Below are 17,603 nucleotides of genomic sequence, written 5' to 3'. Positions count from 1 at the left end.
TCTCTCAGTGTTTCCGTGAAGTTATGGCCAGGAAGTTCCCCCATCTGGGTCACCACAACTTCAAGGAATCCGCTTCCTATGCGAAAGGACTATAGAATTGATTTAGTTCTCGAGAGGATCCCGCCTCAGGTGCATTCCTTCGCTTCCTAAATTACTTTCAAAAACAAATTACATTATTTTATACCCGGTTCACAATACAACTTCCCAAGACGAGACGTTTTCCTTCGGATTTCCTTGCGGATATGTCTTGGATAAAGCGGAGATGTGTCGGTGACAGGACGAAAATTATCTCATCTCGGATTCGCGATATTCAACGATATTAATTTTACGGGGAGTAATTAACTCGAAATTGTGCTGGTGTCACATTGTTAAATCGAATGGGGGTTTCAACTTTTATTTTGCGGCAAAATTTACATGCGGATCCAATTACCACCGGAGCCCCGATAATTGCTGGGATTTTAATAAATTCGTATGTATTGTCCCTGTCGATTTAACCAACGTCGATCACACCTGACACTTTTTTTTCCAATTTTGATGAAACGCTTCCAAATCGACTCATTGACGTTACGAATTTCCACTATTTTGATTTGATCTGATATGTCGATGTAATTTAATTTTAATAAAAATCTTGGGAGACACTCTAAGGTAGTGATGGAACGGATAGTGATTTTGCGAAATAGACAGGATATTCGGCATCCCCTTCGGCCGGATATCCGTTTATCCGGCATAACTATCCGGCCATTATGGCTATAATTTCTAATATTGCCACATTATTGCGATATTTGAATAAAAATGAAATTAATAAGAAAGCTGATAAGATATGTCAACTTATTTGGATCCAAGATACAAAATGAACTTTTTGATGCTTTTTGATTAATAATTGGTGATATTTCCACAAGGATCCTTCAAGAAATTAATTTTATAGCGAATTTTGAAAATTATCGATGAAAATTGCAACATCGTAAATTTTATCAAAACTTCAAATATTATTTTCTCAAAAACGAAAAGTTATTTTTCAAAACGGGTTGGTTCATTGGAAAGAAGACACTTTTATTAACACTTTAGGAAATTTTCACACTCATATTCCAAGAACTGGATTTTATACGAATTTTTAAAACTTAATCGGCAAAAATTGCAAAATTCGAAAAAATTGTCGATCATTTCAAAAATTTATTTCTCAAGAACTGAAAGTGATTTTTCAAAACGGCTTTTTGCATTAAAAAGAGAATACTTTAATTAATAATTGGTGATATTTGCACAATAATCCTTCAAGAAATTAATTTTATAGCGAATTTTTAAAATTATCGATAAAAATTGCAACATCGTAAATTTTATCAAAACTTCAAATATTGTTTACTCAAAAACTAAAAGCTATTTTGCAAAACGGGTTGGTTCATTGCAAAGAAGACACTTTTATTAACAGTTTGGAAAATTTTCATACTCATATTCCAAGAACTGGATTTTATACGAATTTTTAAAACTTAATCGGCAAAAATTGCAAAATTCGAAAAAATTGTCGATCATTTCAAAAATTTATTTCTCAAGAACTGAAAGTGATTTTTCAAAACGGCTTTTTGCATTAAAAAGAGAATACTTTAGTTAATAATTGGTGATATTTGCACAATAATCCTTCAAGAAATTAATTTTATAGCGAATTTTGAAAATTATCGATGAAAATTGCAACATCGAAAATTTTATCAAAACTTCAAATATTGTTTTCTCAAAAACCAAAAGCTATTTTTCAAAACCGGTTGGTTCATTGGAAAGAATACACTTTAATTAACACTTTACTAAATTTTCATACTCATATTCCAAGAACTGGATTTTATACGAATTTTTAAAACTTAATCGGCGAAAATTTCATAATTCGAAAAAATTGCCGATCACTTCAAAACTTTGTTTCTCAAAAACTAAAAGCGATTTTTCAAAACGGCTTGTTGCATTAAAAAGAGAATACTTTAATTAATAATTGGTGATATTTCCACAAGGATCCTTCAAGAAATTATTTTTATAGCGAATTTTGAAAATTATCAATGAAAATTGCAACATAGTAAATTTATAACGCTTATAACACGACGTGGTGTTCCATATCGTAAGAGCACAGGTTTCGGCGGTAGCTTGTTCTAGAACAAAGAATTCAACCCATCGAGAATATGTATCTTCTATGGCGAAAATCCACTGTTCACCGTTTTCTGTCTTCGGTAGTGGTCCAAAGAGGTCAATGGTGAATACTTCAAATCGGCGATTTTCTAATAAACCAGCATTCTTTTGATTTCTCGGCTTAAATCTCTGACACTCAATACAGATCTTGACATGAGTTTCAATGTCACGTCTCATGTTCGTCCAGTAGTAGCGTTTTTTTATCTTTTGATAAGTCTTTTCGAAACCATAATGTCCAGCTTCGGGCACGTCATGATATTCGAATAAGATTTTCTTAACACCTGTAGTTGGTACTACTTGTACAGCGCCTTCTTCGTCTGAGTCCGGTGGATAACGGTACAATACTCCATTCAACAACAAAAATCCTCTTTCGGTAGCTTGTTTAGTCGCAACAGGATCATCTGTATTTTCTAAGTTATGGATGATGGTTGTAAGGATCGGATCTTCTAATTGCTTGTGTCGAAGTTCATTGTAATTAGTTGTAGGCAAATCAATGATGGTCATCAAGTAAGCTTCAACATTTGGTTAATGAGAGTAATGCATATATACTAATGCATTTGATTTTCCAGGAGTATAATTTATCTGTATATTATAACTTTGCAGTTTAAGTGCCCATCTGGCATGACGGCCACTCGGCGATTTAATTGACATCAACCATTTAAGTGGTTGGTGGTCGCTGATAACATAGATTTGAGATGATTCTATATAACCACGAAACTTTTCGTTAGCCCATACTACAGCCAATGCTTCTCTCTCTGTAGTACTGTAATTCCTTTCAGCGTCTGTCAAAAGTCGGCTTGCGTACTCTATTGGGAGATTGTTTGGAGGCTCCCCCTGGAGTAAAGCTGATCCAATTGCATAAGCACTCGCATCGCTACGTAAGATGGATGGTTGGGAAGGGTCACTTTGTTGTAGAATGGGTGCAGTTGACAAAAACTCAGCATTTTATACCTTCAGGCGTAATAATGTGTCCTAAGTATTTTATCTCTGGAGCTATGAAAGTACATTTTCCTCCATTTACGCGTAACTTGAACATCTTCAGCTTTTCAAATACCCTTCTCAAATCGTTTAGATATTTTTCAAAGGTGGGCGATAGAATCACAATATCATCAATGTAGATAAGGATTGTAACATCCGGTAATGTTGTCTTGAAACGGTCCATCATAAAAAGGATCATGAAAAGGCATGCGTTTAAAACGATAATTTCTAATTGGAGTAACAAAACCAGTTTTGTCACGATCTTCAGGTCGGACAGCTACTTGCCAATATCCGGATCGTAGATCCAGCGTACTCATAAAGGCAGTTTGTTTTGCTTCATGTAAAAGGTCGTCCAATCGTGGGAGGGAATACCGATCTGGTATGGTAATAGCATTTAGCTTCCGGTAGTCGACACATACACGATATTGATCAGATTTGTTTGCCTTTGGCACCAAGACAACTGGTAAAGCATAGGCGGAATGCGACTCTTCAATGATGTCATCCTCAATCATCTGCTGGATTGCCTTTTCTAAGAATTTTCTCTTTGGTTCTGCCAATCGGTACGGAGGTACGGCTATGGGAATATCGTTGGCAAGGCTTATGCAATGCTCTGCATACAGAGTTGGTTCTGAACTTGGCAAGAACAAGTCTCAATAAAATCAGCACCAAGTAACATGTTACTGTTATTGCGTTCAGGAATAGCGAGCAATTCCAATGAAAACGAATGACCTTCTATAACTATCGAGGTATTGAAAATCATTGCTTGAACAGACTGTTCTTGATTATTGGCGAATTTCATTTTCAGGAATTCGGTACGAAACGGTAATTGATCTTTGCGTAGTAACTGAATGTGATGATGAATTACAAGCGAAGAGAAGAAAACTAGACGAAACTGCAATAAATGATTTTATATACAGGGTGAGTCGGGAGGAACGGACCAAACTTTAGGAGTGTATTGTACGCTTGAAAATAATGTAAAAAAACTCATATGTCGTTATCCAATTTTCATTTGTTTTCAATTGATTGCATAACTACAATTAAACATTTAACGTAGATTTGACAGTTTGATTTGCATTAAGTGCTATAAAATGCCAAGTACTTATTCACATTTAGAATATACAGACATGTTATTTGTATATGGTTTTTGTAACGGGAGTGCTACAGCTGCTGCAGATGAATATCGTCAACGGTTTCCAAATCGCAGACATCCTAATAAAAACGTTTTTATTAGGGTTTTCAATAAACTGCGCGAAACCGGTACACTTCCCAGCGTTAAAGTAACATCTGAACGAGCTACGCGTCAATGTTTAAATCGTTTAAATGAAGTAGAACATATTTTGGATCTAGTAGAAGAAGATGCAACGACCAGATCACGCAGAATTGCTGTTCAATTAGACATCCCACAAAAGAGAGTAATAATAATAATAATAATAATAATATATTTATTGGTGAAACCAAAAAAAAGAGTACAATTTACAATTACAAAAGAAAATATCAGGTAAAAAAAAAAATGAATTATACTATATAAAAAAAAATGAAGTACTAAATCATAAATAATAAGCGGTTTACCAAAGGAAACCGAGTCAATGCACCTGATGGACTTAGGTGTTATTGTTTTTCATCGGTCCCTTGATCAATATAGAAAATATATATAAACAGAATCCGATCATGCAGTAACACAATAAGGTAAGAAAGAAGTAAAAGTAAAAGAAGAATAAAGGAAGGAGCCGAAAAAGAAATAGAAAAAAAAAAGAAATAGAAAAAAAAAAGAAATAGAAAAAGAAGAAAAAGAAAAATAAATAGAAGAGGAAGGATAAGAAAGAAGGGATAGTTTTATACATACTATATATATATCCCGTCAAGCAAAAGCTTGTTTATCTTAAATCACCCTGCTGCCGAAGAAGATATGCTTTGTAAAAAAATTTAAAACTACTCTTAGATTTATTGTTAATATCAGTAGGAATGCTATTGATCAAATTAGGTATACTATATGAAAAACATCGTTCAAAAATTTGCAATCTATGTTGGGGTATAGACAAGGAAGAACGACGACGGATGTTGATGTTATGCACGTCAGAGCGGTATCTCAATTTATTTAACAAGTAGGGAGGCTTTTGATTGAAAATAATTCTTCGATAAAAACAAGCAGAGTGCAATTTACGACGCCGAGACATATTTAACCACCCAACCCAGTTTAAGGTATGGGATATTTTTTCTCGCTTTCGAATGCCAAATATAAAGCGTAAGCATGCATTTTGCACACGTTGAACACGCAACGACTCGGCAACATCTAAACAGGAGCCATATAGAACATCCCCATAATTAAAAATGCTTAACACCAGTGCATCACAAAGCTGCGCTCTCAGACGCTGATTAAGCAGTTGTCTATTGCCATATAGTAGCTTCAACGTGGCATAAGCACGCTGGAGAAGAGAAGCGACATGTTTACGAAATCTAAGAGTAGAATCAATAGTGATTCCCAGGTTTCGCGACTCATCAGTAATATTTAGCTTAACGCCATTCAATTTTAGATCCACAGATGCCTTGACTTCCCCAACGGCTCGCCGCCCCCCAAAGACCATAACCGACGATTTATCCGGGTTTAATTGAAGGCAAAGTTTTGAAGATTCCTCAACCAATCTTGTCAAATCAGAATTTATACAATTTTGTGCATCAGCAAGGTCATTGATGTTAAAAGAATAGTAAAGTTGCGTATCGTCAGCATACATGTGAGCCTTACAACTTCTCAGTACATTATATAAATTGCAAGTGTAAATTAAATAGAGAATTGGACCAAGAACTGATCCCTGAGGAACTCCAGACGATACAGCACATTCAGTAGAGAAGTTGCCATTTAGAGCTACCATTTGCTTACGACCAGTTAAATAGTTACAGAAAAACAAAATGGAATCATCAGAAAGTCCAATGTAATGAAGCATAGATAAAAGAGTTTTATGATGAACGGTATCAAAAGCCTTTGAATAATCCAGTAAAATTAAAGTAGTGACATTTTTCTGATCAATCTCACGAACAATGTCGTCGGTCACATCCAATAGGGCAGCAGTACAGCTGTATCCTTTACGAAAGCCAGATTGCCGCATAGGTAGAATATTGAACTTATCTAAGTGCTCTCGCAACCTGTCAGCAATAATTTTTTCCAGAATTTTAGATATAACCGGCAAAATACTAATCGGTCTCAAATCTTTTAATTGGCTGGGATTGCTAGATTTAATCTGCGTAATCAGAGCAGTTTTCCAACAGTCAGGAAACACAGAGCCCTGAATGCAATAGTTAATTATATGACAAATATAAGGCAAAATCAACGGGCAACACAGCAACAACATCTTTATACCAATACCATCAGTACCAATAGCATTTGATTTGAGATTGAGTAGTACGTCATAAATCTCTTCTTTAGTTGCAAGCGTTAATGTCAGCTTCTCAGTAACACCAGGTACTATGTTTACACACTCCACGAGCAATGCTTATATCCATACCATTTAGGTAAGGTACAACATCTACTGCCGGAAGATTATGTTAAACGAGTCGAATTTTGTCGGTGGATAAATAATGATCATCGTGTTGTATCGCATATTCTTTTCACGGATGACTCGCTACATAATACTCGTAATAGTCACGTATGGTCCGATGAAAATCCCCATGCAACAATCGAAAACAACTTTCAACACAAGTTTTCGGTAAATGTGTGGTGTGGTATGATCAACGGTTATTTAATTGGCCCTTTCATTTTGGAGAATCGCCTCACAGGAAACCATTACCTAGAGTTTTTACAAAATGAATTAAATGATTTACTGCAGAATGTTCCTCTAAACATTAGAAGGCAAATGTACTTTCAACACGATGGAGCTCCGGCGCATTTCGCTCGTCAGGTCAAGCAACATTTGGACGAAAGGTTTCCAGGGCGTTGGATTGGTCGTGGTGGTCCTATTAGTTGGCCTCCAAGATCTCCAGATCTCACAGCACTTGATTATTGTTTATGGGGATGGTTCAAAAGTGAGGTAAGTATACAAAGTCAAAGTTGACACTAGGGATGCACTTCTTAGGCGCATTCTAAATGTTACAGTTAATATTAAGGAAAATCATGCAGCAATTAGGAAAGCAACAAGAGCTCTTAGTAAACGAAGCCGGAAATATTTAGAAGTTAATGGCGATATTTTACTCTTAAAGTTTGGTCCGTTCCTCCCGACTCACCTGTATATCGTATTGGGATTGTTATAATGAGGTTGCAAAGACAAACCTGATATAAATGAAGTTGTATTCAATGAAAAAAGTTATATTGGGGTTGAACTTGATTATTATCTGTAGTGTCCAACACCTAAAAGAGATACTAATTTCTATGAATGGTGGAGTACTAAGTAATAATAATAATAATAAATGGCCGGATAGTTTCCAGATATCCATTCCACCACTACTCTAAAGTATTGAACATTCTGTTTGTATCCTTCAAGTTGTCAATAGAACCAATTCTCTACATAAGTGTCCCCCTTTTTCCTTATTCCCAACAGTTCACAATTGTCGGGTATAAAAGAAAAGAGTGAATAAAGAATCTGAATATCGATTAATTTGCTTATGACTAATTTTGCCGTGTTGAATTAATATTCATTGTAAAATTTGTTTTGGACGTGGAATTACACGGGGAAAATGCATTCTCGAAACTCAGCGAAACGTGAACCATTCACAACCAGCAACAGCGGGGTTGAAAGCTATCTGATTGAAAACGCAATATCCTTTATGAAAGCTCATTGAAGTGACGTAGCGAATATATCCCTTTTCGGGGCAGATTACCATAATAATTAGCTCGCTAATATTACTGTTATTGTAATTATTAAAAAAGAATTTGTAGTTTTAGAAGTAAAGGAGTAAACAGCGCTAATAACCCAGAATTTAGAACGGTTCCTCGAAACAGAGATAAAATTCCTTTTAAAAAAGAACCGTTATAAACCTTCTTGGAATTGTGGTCTTTCCTGTTTTAAACCAAGAGCTTGAAATATTTTTACTTAGTTTAAAAGAAGCTTTCAACGCGAATAGGTACAACACACAAAAAAGTAAGTTAATTAATAAAATTTAATACTAAAAGATTCTTAATCTTACATATTTTTAGTAATGGCTGATTGTCCGGATAAAGCGGTTAAGAATCCCATCGAGATTAAGAACGATAAAACCCAATCGGAAGTTCAACAAACTTGTGAAAGTTCATCTGCACCGTTATCTCGTCGAAAAAGAAACGTTAACGACGTCCCAACGTACATGGATGCAAATGGGGATCCAATTGAAACATTTTAATTAACATTATATAGTATTATTATTACTTGTTTAAATGAATTCAATAAACTTGAATAAATAACTGTCATCGTTGTGGTTTTTGGGTCTAACTGGGTAGGATATACGACCGTTCTTAATTGGACACCTTGGGATAAAGGGAATATGAAGCTCCCGCAGGCTTAATAAAGTTCTAAATAACCGTGGTAACTGACAATCTTTTACGAATTTTTCCCATCGCATCCACAAGGATTCATCCGCCCGATTGAATCACGTTCTAAAGCGAGATTTTTCAAAAGCGCTGCATTGCGAAAGGTTTAATTCCTAGAATCCTCGTTTCTAATTGAGTCCGCGAAATCATTGCCGAACATGACGCAAAAATTCTACCAAGGAAAAATTTTAAATTCAAACTTTATATAGTTATGTAAATGTTGGAGTATTAAACTAAAAGTTTTCATATCAAAACTTCTGTACAGTTGACCTCTTGAGGGTAAGGTCAACCAGATTCCTGTCTGTTTTGTCCTCAAGAGGGATTCGATGTAACCCCAAAAGTAAAATCAATATTATATTAAGGAGAACGGTCACGTTATCACGTACAACTTGGTTTTGCTAAAAGACTTTCGGTAGTTTTCCACAAATGGACATGTGGTGTATACCCTAAAGGAATAGACATAGCGTCACGTAGAGATCGTAAAACTTTCATAATACACCTTCTTCTGTCTTATCGACTGTGAAACATTTCTGTTTAAAAAAATAACTCTTTTCTTTCATAATTTTTCTCAGCGGTACTAAGAAAAACTGTTGACTCCGAACATGTATTTTAATTAAATTTTAACAGGGGATACCGCAGGTCAAGCTTACCGGGATGCTCGGATTAACTGAGAAAATTTAATTATACCTTTACCCAGGGGCGCGTTTTTCAGGGAGGGTAATAAATTAATTTCAACCGGCAAAAAAACAGCACAAGCAAAATTTATGTCGGACATCGTTAGTAAGTCAATTATGGGGAGGGCAAAAGGTTTTTTGCCCGGTTTCAATTAAACGAGAACATGAGAAAAGGGTACAATTACAAACGTTTATTTATTTTTACAAGCAATTTTCTTTAATTTTACCAGTTTAAGATATTTTCAGCAATAATTAGCAAGCAAATTGAACATGCCAGGATAAAGTGTATATCATATCAAAAAGAATACTTTAAGCTTTAATTTGGTATAAAAATCATCTTTCTATCTGAATATTTAAGCTTTACACGATTTTTTAAAGTTGACATATCTTTGTTGATTTCCAAAAATATTAAAAATTGTAACATTTTCGAAAAATATATTTCTTATATTAAATTAAGGTGATCTAATAATGTATCATACATCATTTTAAAAAGTATTCTTTAAGCTTTAATTTGATGTAAAAATCATCTTTTTATCTGCATATTTAAGCTCTGCACGATTTTTTAAATTTGACACATTTTTTAATCCATTTTCAATAATATTCAAAAATGTAACATTTTCGAAAAATATATTTCCTGTCTGAAATTAAGGTGATCTAATAATGTATCATATATCATTTTAAAGAGTATGGTTTAAGCTTTAATTTGATATAAAAATCATCTTTCCATCTGAATATTTAAAGTTTGCACGACTTTTTAAAGTTGATACATTCTTTAGTTCCTTTTCAATTATATTCAAAATTGTAACATTTTCGAAAAACATATTTCCTGTCTGAAATTAAGATGATATAATAAAGTATTATATACCATTTTAAAGAGTATGCTTTAAACTTTAATTTAGTATAAATATCATCCTTCTATCTAAAAATTTAAGTTTTGCACGAGTCTTTAAAGTTGACACATTTTTTAGTCCATTTTCAATTATATTCAAAATTGTAACATTTTCGTAAAATTTATTTCCTGTCTGAAATTAAGGTGATCTAATAATGTATCATACATCATTTTAAAAAGTATTCTTTAAGCTTTAATTTGATGTAAAAATCATCTTTCTATCTGCATATTTAAGCTGTGCACGATTTTTTAAATTTGACACATTTTTTAATCCATTTTCAATAATATTCAAAAATGTAACATTTTCGAAAAATATATTTCCTGTCTTAAATTAAGGTGATCTAATAATGTATTATATATCATTTTAAAGAATATGCTTTAACCTTTAATTTGGTATAAAAATCATCTTTCTATCTGAATATTTAAGCTTTACACGATTTTTTAAAGTTGACATATCTTTGTTGATTTTCAAAAATATTTAAAATTGTAACATTTTCGAAAAATATATTTCCTGTCTGAAATTAAGGTGATCTAATAATGTATTATATATCATTTTAAAGAATATGCTTTAACCTTTAATTTGGTATAAAAATCATCTTTCTATCTGAATATTTAAGCTTTACACGATTTTTTAAAGTTGACATATCTTTGTTGATTTTCAATAATATTGAAAATTGTAACATTTTCGAAAAATATATTTCCTGTCTGAAATTAAGATGATATAATAAAGTGTCATATACCATTTTAAAGAGTATACTTTAAGCTTTAATTTGATATAAAAATCATCTTTCCATCTGATTATTTCAGCTTTGCACGACTTTTTAAAGTTGACACATTTTTTAGTCCATTTTCAATTATAATCAAAATTGCAGTATTTTCGAAAAAAAAAATTTCCTGTCTGAAATTAAGATGATGTAATAAAGTATTATATACCTTTTTAAAGAGTATGCTTTTAGCTTTAATTTGATATAAAAGTCATCTTTCCATCTGAATATTTAAGCTTTGCACGACTTTTTAAAGTTGACACATTTTTTAGTCCATTTTCAATTATAATCAAAATTGCAGTATTTTAGAAAAAAATGTTTCCTATCTGAAATTAAGATGATGTGATAAAGTGTCATATACCTTTTTAAAGAGTATGCTTTAAGCTTTAATTTGATGTAAAAATCATCTTTCTATCTAAATATTTAAGCTTTGCACGACTTTTTTAAGTTGACACATTTTTTAGTCCCTCTTCAATTATATTCAAAATTGTAACATTTTCGAAAAATATATTTCCTGTCTGAAATAAAGATGATATAATAAAGTACCATATACCATTTTAAAAAGTATGCTTTAAGCTTTAATTTGGTATAAAAGTCACCTTTCTATCTGCACATTTAAGCCTTGCACGACTTTTTAAAGTCGACACATTTTTTAGTCCATTTTCAATTATATTCAAAATTGTAACATTTTCGAAAAACATATTTCCTGTCTGAAATTAAGGTGATCTAATAATGTATCATATATCATTTTAAAGAGTATGCTTTAAGCTTTAATTTGATATAAAAATCATCTTTCCATCTGAATATTTAAGCTTTGCACGACTTTTTAAAGTTGACACATGTTTTAGTCCATTTTTAAGTATAATCAAAATTGCAGTATTTTAGAAAAAAATGTTTCCTATCTATCACAAGATGATGTGATAAAGTATCATATACCTTTTAAAGAGTATGCTTTAAGCTTTAATTTGATGTAAAAATCACCTTTCTATCTAAATATTTAAGCTTTGCACGACTTTTTTAACTTGACACATTTTTTAGTAAATTTTTAAGTATAATCAAAATTGCAGTATTTTCCAAAAAAATGTTTCCTGTGTAAAATTAAGATGATCTAATAAAGTATCATATACCATTTTAAAAAGTATACTTTTAGCTTTAATTTGATACAAAAATCATCTTTCTATCTGACTATTTAAGCTTTGCACGACTTTTTAAAGTTGTTACATTTTTTAGTTCATTTTCAATTATAATCAAAATTGCAGTATTTAAAAAAAAAAGATTCTTGTCTGAAATTAAGATGTTGTAATAAAGTATCATATACCTTTTTGAAGAGTATGCTTTAAGCTTTAATTTGATGTAAAAATCATCTTTCCATCCGAATATTTAAGCTTTGCACGACTTTTTAAAGTTGACACATTTTTTAGTCCATTTTCAATTATATTTAAAATTGTAACATTTTCGTAAAATTTATTTCCTGTCTGAAATTAAGGTGATCTAATAATGTATCATATATCATTTTGAAGAATATGTTTTAAGCTTTAATTTGATATAAAAGTCATCTTTCCATCTCAATATATAAAGTTTGCACGACTTTTTAAAGTTGGCACATTTTTTAGTCCATTTTCAATTATAATCAAAATTGCAGTATTTTTGAAAAAAATGTTTCCTACCTGAAATTAAGATGATGTGATAAAGTATCATATACCTTTTTAAAGAGTATGCTTTAAGCTTTAATTTGATATAAAAGTCATCTTTCCATCTGAATATTTAAGCTTTGCACGACTTTTTAAAGTTGACACATTTTTTAGTCCATTTTCAATTATATTCAAAATTGTAACATTTTCGAAAAATATATTTCCTGTCTGAAATTAAGGTGATCTAATAATGTATCATATATCATTTTAAAGAGTATGGTTTAAGCTTTAATTTGATATAAAAATCATCTTTCCATCTGAATATTTAAAGTTTGCACGACTTTTTAAAGTTGATACATTCTTTAGTTCCTTTTCAATTATATTCAAAATTGTAATACTTTTGAAAAAAATGTTTCTTGTCTGAAATAAAGATGATCTAATAAAGTATCATATACCTTTTTAAAGAGTATGCTTTAAACTTTAATTTGATGTAAAAATCATCTTTCCATCTGAATATTTAAGTTTTGCACGATTTTTTAAAGTTGACACATTTTTAGTCCCTTTTCAATTATATTCAAAATTGTAACATTTTCGAAAAAAATTTTCCTGTCTGAAATTAAGGTGATCTAATAATGTATCATATATCATTTTAAAGAGTATGCTTTAAGCTTTAATTTGATATAAAAATCATCTTTCCATCTGAATATTTAAGCTTTGCATGACTTTTTAAAGTTGACACATTTTTTAGTCCATTTTTAAGTATAATCAAAATTGCAGTATTTTCCAAAAAAATGTTTCCTATCTAAAATTAAGATGATATAATAAAGTATCATATACCATTTTAAAAAGTATACTTTTAGCTTTAATTTGATACAAAAATCATCTTTCTATCTGACTATTTAAGCTTTGCACGACTTTTTAAAGTTGTTACATTTTTTTGTTCATTTTCAATTATAATCAAAATTGCAGTATTTAAAAAAAATGATTCTTGTCTGAAATTAAGATGATGTAATAAAATATCATATACCTTTTTAAAGAGTATGCTTTAAGCTTTAATTTTATACAAAAATCATCTTTCCATCGGAATATTTAAGCTTTGCACGATTGTTTAAAGTTGCCACATTTTTTAATCTATTTTCAATTATAATCAAAATTGCAGTATTTTCGAAAAAAATGTTTCTTGTCTGAAATAAAGATGATCTAATAAAGTGTCGTATACCATTTCAAAGAGTATGCTTTAAGCTTTAATTTGATACAAAAATCATCTTTCCATCGGAATATTTAAGCTTTGCACGATTGTTTAAAGTTGACACATTTTTTAATCTATTTTCAATTATAATCAAAATTGCAGTATTTTCGAAAAAAATGTTTCTTGTCTGAAATAAAGATGATGTAATAAAGTATCATATATTATTTTAAAGAGTACACTTTAAGCTTTAATTTGGTATAAAAATTATCTTTCTATCTGAATATTTAAGCTTTGCAAGGTTTTTTAAAGTTGTCATATTTCTTTGTTGATTTTCAATTGTAATCAAAATTGCAGTATTTTCGAAAAAAATGTTTCTTGTCTGAAATAAAGATGATCTAATAAAGTGTCGTATACCATTTTAAAGAGTATGCTTTAAGCTTTAATTTGATACAAAAATCATCTTTCCATCTGAATATTTAAGTTTTGCACGATTTTTTAAAGTTGACACATTTTTAGTCCCTTTTCAATTATATTCAAAATTGTAACATTTTTTTAAAACATATTTTTTGTCTGAAATTAAGGTGATCTAATAATGTATCATATATCATTGTAAAGAGTATGCTTTATGCTTTAATTTGATACAAAAATCATGTTTCCATGTGATTATTTCAGCTTTGCACGATTTTTTAAAGTTGACATTTCTTTGTTGATTTCCAATTATATTCAAAATTGTAACATTTTCGAAAAACATATTTCCTGTCTGAAATTAAAATGATATAATAAAGTATCATATACCATTTTAAAGAATATGCTTTAAGCTTTAATTTGATATAAAAATCATTTTTCCATCTAAATATTTAAGCTTTGCACGAATTTTTAAAGTTGACACATTTTTTAGTCTCTTTTCAATTATATTCAAAATTGTAACATTTTCGAAAAACATATTTCCTATCTGAAATTAAGATGATATAATAAAGTATCATATACCATTTTAAAGAGTATGCTTTAAGCTTTAATTTGGTATAAAAATCACGACTTTCTAAAGTTAAGCAAAATTTGTAGTAATTACTAGAATTGACTAAAATTTAGTCCCTTTTATAAAATAACTCTTAGATAATTCATATTAAACTTTAATCTTTTAAACTAATCTTCATTTCATCACATACAGTCCCACGATTAAAATTAATGCTATGATAAAGGTTAAGTTCCATCACGTAATGTTCGTCTGCAGTTATGCAAATTTTACTAGCGCCCCAGGAACAGTAACAGTTATTCGATCTCCTACTCTCAGCCATTTACGATTATCCATTTTCCCACGAATTTCCCACAGATATAATCCCGGAAATGCAGAGTCAGTCCAAAATCATAAACATTATGTAATCTTTAATTACCCGTTTCAACATTTCCCATTCATTACTCGATTATAAATAATTTGAGCGGTCATTAATTGTGTCTTAAATCAGACTGTAAAGGGGCGTAATTATCCGAGAAACGCAGAGCGCGGAAATCGGAATCCAGTCATAAATAAACCGGAAACAAGGGCTTCGCGGTAACAATTGACGCTATTAGACTAATTGCAGTTTATAGGACTTTCGAAGATTAATCCAGGAACGTTTGGCGTTCGAACGGAAACCGAAGATTGATTACAATTAAATCGGATTTAACCTTTAAAAGAGGATATATCAAAATTGATTCATATCAATTAGTTAGGTGCAATATCTCTTCGTCTTTAGCAATAAAACTCCTTATTAGAACCCGCTGTATTCACTTTACTGCGTCCTCGAGGGTGAAATTACGACTGACTTTCACGACGTAATATGAAAGAACGAGAAACTCCACTATTAAATCTCGAAACGACCGGGAAAACAATGTAAACAAACGGATATTTCCGTTTCCGTTTTCTTCGCGGCGCTTGAAATCTGCTTAGGTTTAATTGTAAAAAATGACGTTGAGCTGTTTGCAATTTATATGGAAATGGAGGAGGAAGATTTAAGGCTACTTCTGCACGACACGTACTAGAATCCTTCCATCGTCGGATTTTCAACGAGGAAATTCGCAGAAACGCCTTTGCCATATTTAGATGAAACTTTTGTACGTATGCAAATCGTTGAAGTACTTGTTAAAACGCGTCTGCTTTCGTGAGTCCAGTCTAAATCTACTGGAATTGAAGTGGAATTAAAGAAAAACAGTGTACGTGACGTGTTGTGAATGTTTAATGTTGTTACAGGCTTAGGTCATTTCGTGCAAAGGGTTCAAATTGGAATTGGCTTTTAGATGGTTTTCCAGTTGAATGATCACGTTGTAATTTAAATTTGTATTTCATAAAATCAAAGTTTAGAGGAAAAAGAAAGAACTTTAAAAACGTATTCATTTATTCACGACGACTCACCTTAAGTATATTACAAAGACGTAATTTGAAGTAATTTCTTTCCCCCAGACGAATAATTTGAATCCCCCTAAAACTCGAGCTTCTAAAAACTTTCACGTTCCGTGAATAAACATGAACCGCTTTGAAGACGACGATGTTCCTTCTAGTTTAGGTATCTTCGAAAGCACCCTTTGCACTCCGAATTTTCTGCAGCATCGCCAGCTTTCCCGGTCGTTTTTTCTCACCGTTTCAGTCGTTGTAGTCGTCGTCTCATGTCCGCGTTTACAGACTTTCGCAAAAGATATTACTTTTCATTTTGTTTGCCTTGGTATTGAGACAAAGGTTCCAAGCGAAAGCTCTCGAGGCGTCTAAAGAGGTTAAATTGTGAGTCACTCGAGCTTTATTGGCATCGCAGAAGTGGTTGCCCCGAAGCTATTATTTTCTATAAGGCTGTTTTTGCAACATCAAATCCGCTTAACCGAACTTTCTTACAAGAATATAGTTTGTCTCGATGTGTTCATTATTATAGGCAGTTTGAACTTTGAACTTAATAAAGTTCATAAATTTTATGAGAAAGTTCTAAACTATTCTAAACTAAAAGAAAAGAAGAAATTTAAATAAAAATGAGCATACATTTATGAAAGTTTAAAATAATAAATTTGAAAAGATGATATCTCAACAAATAATTGAGATATTAAGCTGATTTAAAAAACATTTTAAAGCAAATTTAATCTAGTTTAAGCGCACCAAAAATATTTGCTTCGATTCTATAATTATAGATGATATGATTTTTTGATTTAACTCGTGCATATTGAGGTTAAATTGAGAATTATGCAATTTAAAACGTTGTATCTCCAGAACGAATTGAGATATCGAAACAAAGTAAAAAGCATTTTGAAGCAAATTTAATTCATATTTAATGAGTTAAAAATTATTTCTTTAATTTTATAAATTCCAACATTATGATTTTTTTTATTCATCCCTACAAATTCACTTTTGACATGTTCTAATATATACATCAAATTTTAAACAATCATATCTCATAAAGTAATTGAGATATCAAAACGATTTAAAAACCATATTAAAGCAAATTTAATCTAGTTTAAGCACACCAAAAATATTTGCTTCGATTCTATAATTATAGATGATATGATTTTTTGATTTAATTCGTACATATTGAGGTTAAGTTGAGAATTATGCAATTTAAAACGTTATATCTCCCGAACGAATTGAGATATCGTAACGAAGTAAAAAGCATTTTGAAGCAAATTTAATTCATATTTAATGAGTTAAAAATTATTTCTTTAATTTTATAAATTCCAACATTATGATTTTTTTTATTCATCCCTACAAATTCACTTTTGACATGTTCTAATTATATACATCAAATTTTAAACAATCATATCTCATAAAGTAATTGAGATATCAACACGATTTAAAAACCACATTGAAGCAAATT

General features: G+C 31.1%; 2 long non-coding RNA genes across 2 annotated transcripts in view; both read left to right on the top strand.

Moving 5' to 3' along the window:
- Positions 1-17,603, top strand: part of LOC111420760 (uncharacterized) — a 155,454-nt gene that overhangs the window by 29,971 nt on the left and 107,880 nt on the right. The window lies entirely within an intron of this gene.
- LOC139431931 (uncharacterized) lies at positions 7,376-8,509 on the top strand. The gene is made up of 2 exons (XR_011641956.1): positions 7,376-8,204; positions 8,261-8,509. It is a non-coding gene; the product is annotated as an uncharacterized lncRNA (long non-coding RNA).

The sequence above is a fragment of the Onthophagus taurus genome, chromosome 11 (assembly GCF_036711975.1).
Source record: "Onthophagus taurus isolate NC chromosome 11, IU_Otau_3.0, whole genome shotgun sequence".
NCBI lineage: Eukaryota > Metazoa > Arthropoda > Insecta > Coleoptera > Scarabaeidae > Onthophagus > Onthophagus taurus.
Note: the sequence above shows the minus strand (reverse complement) of the source record. Positions and strands in the feature narration are given on the sequence as shown.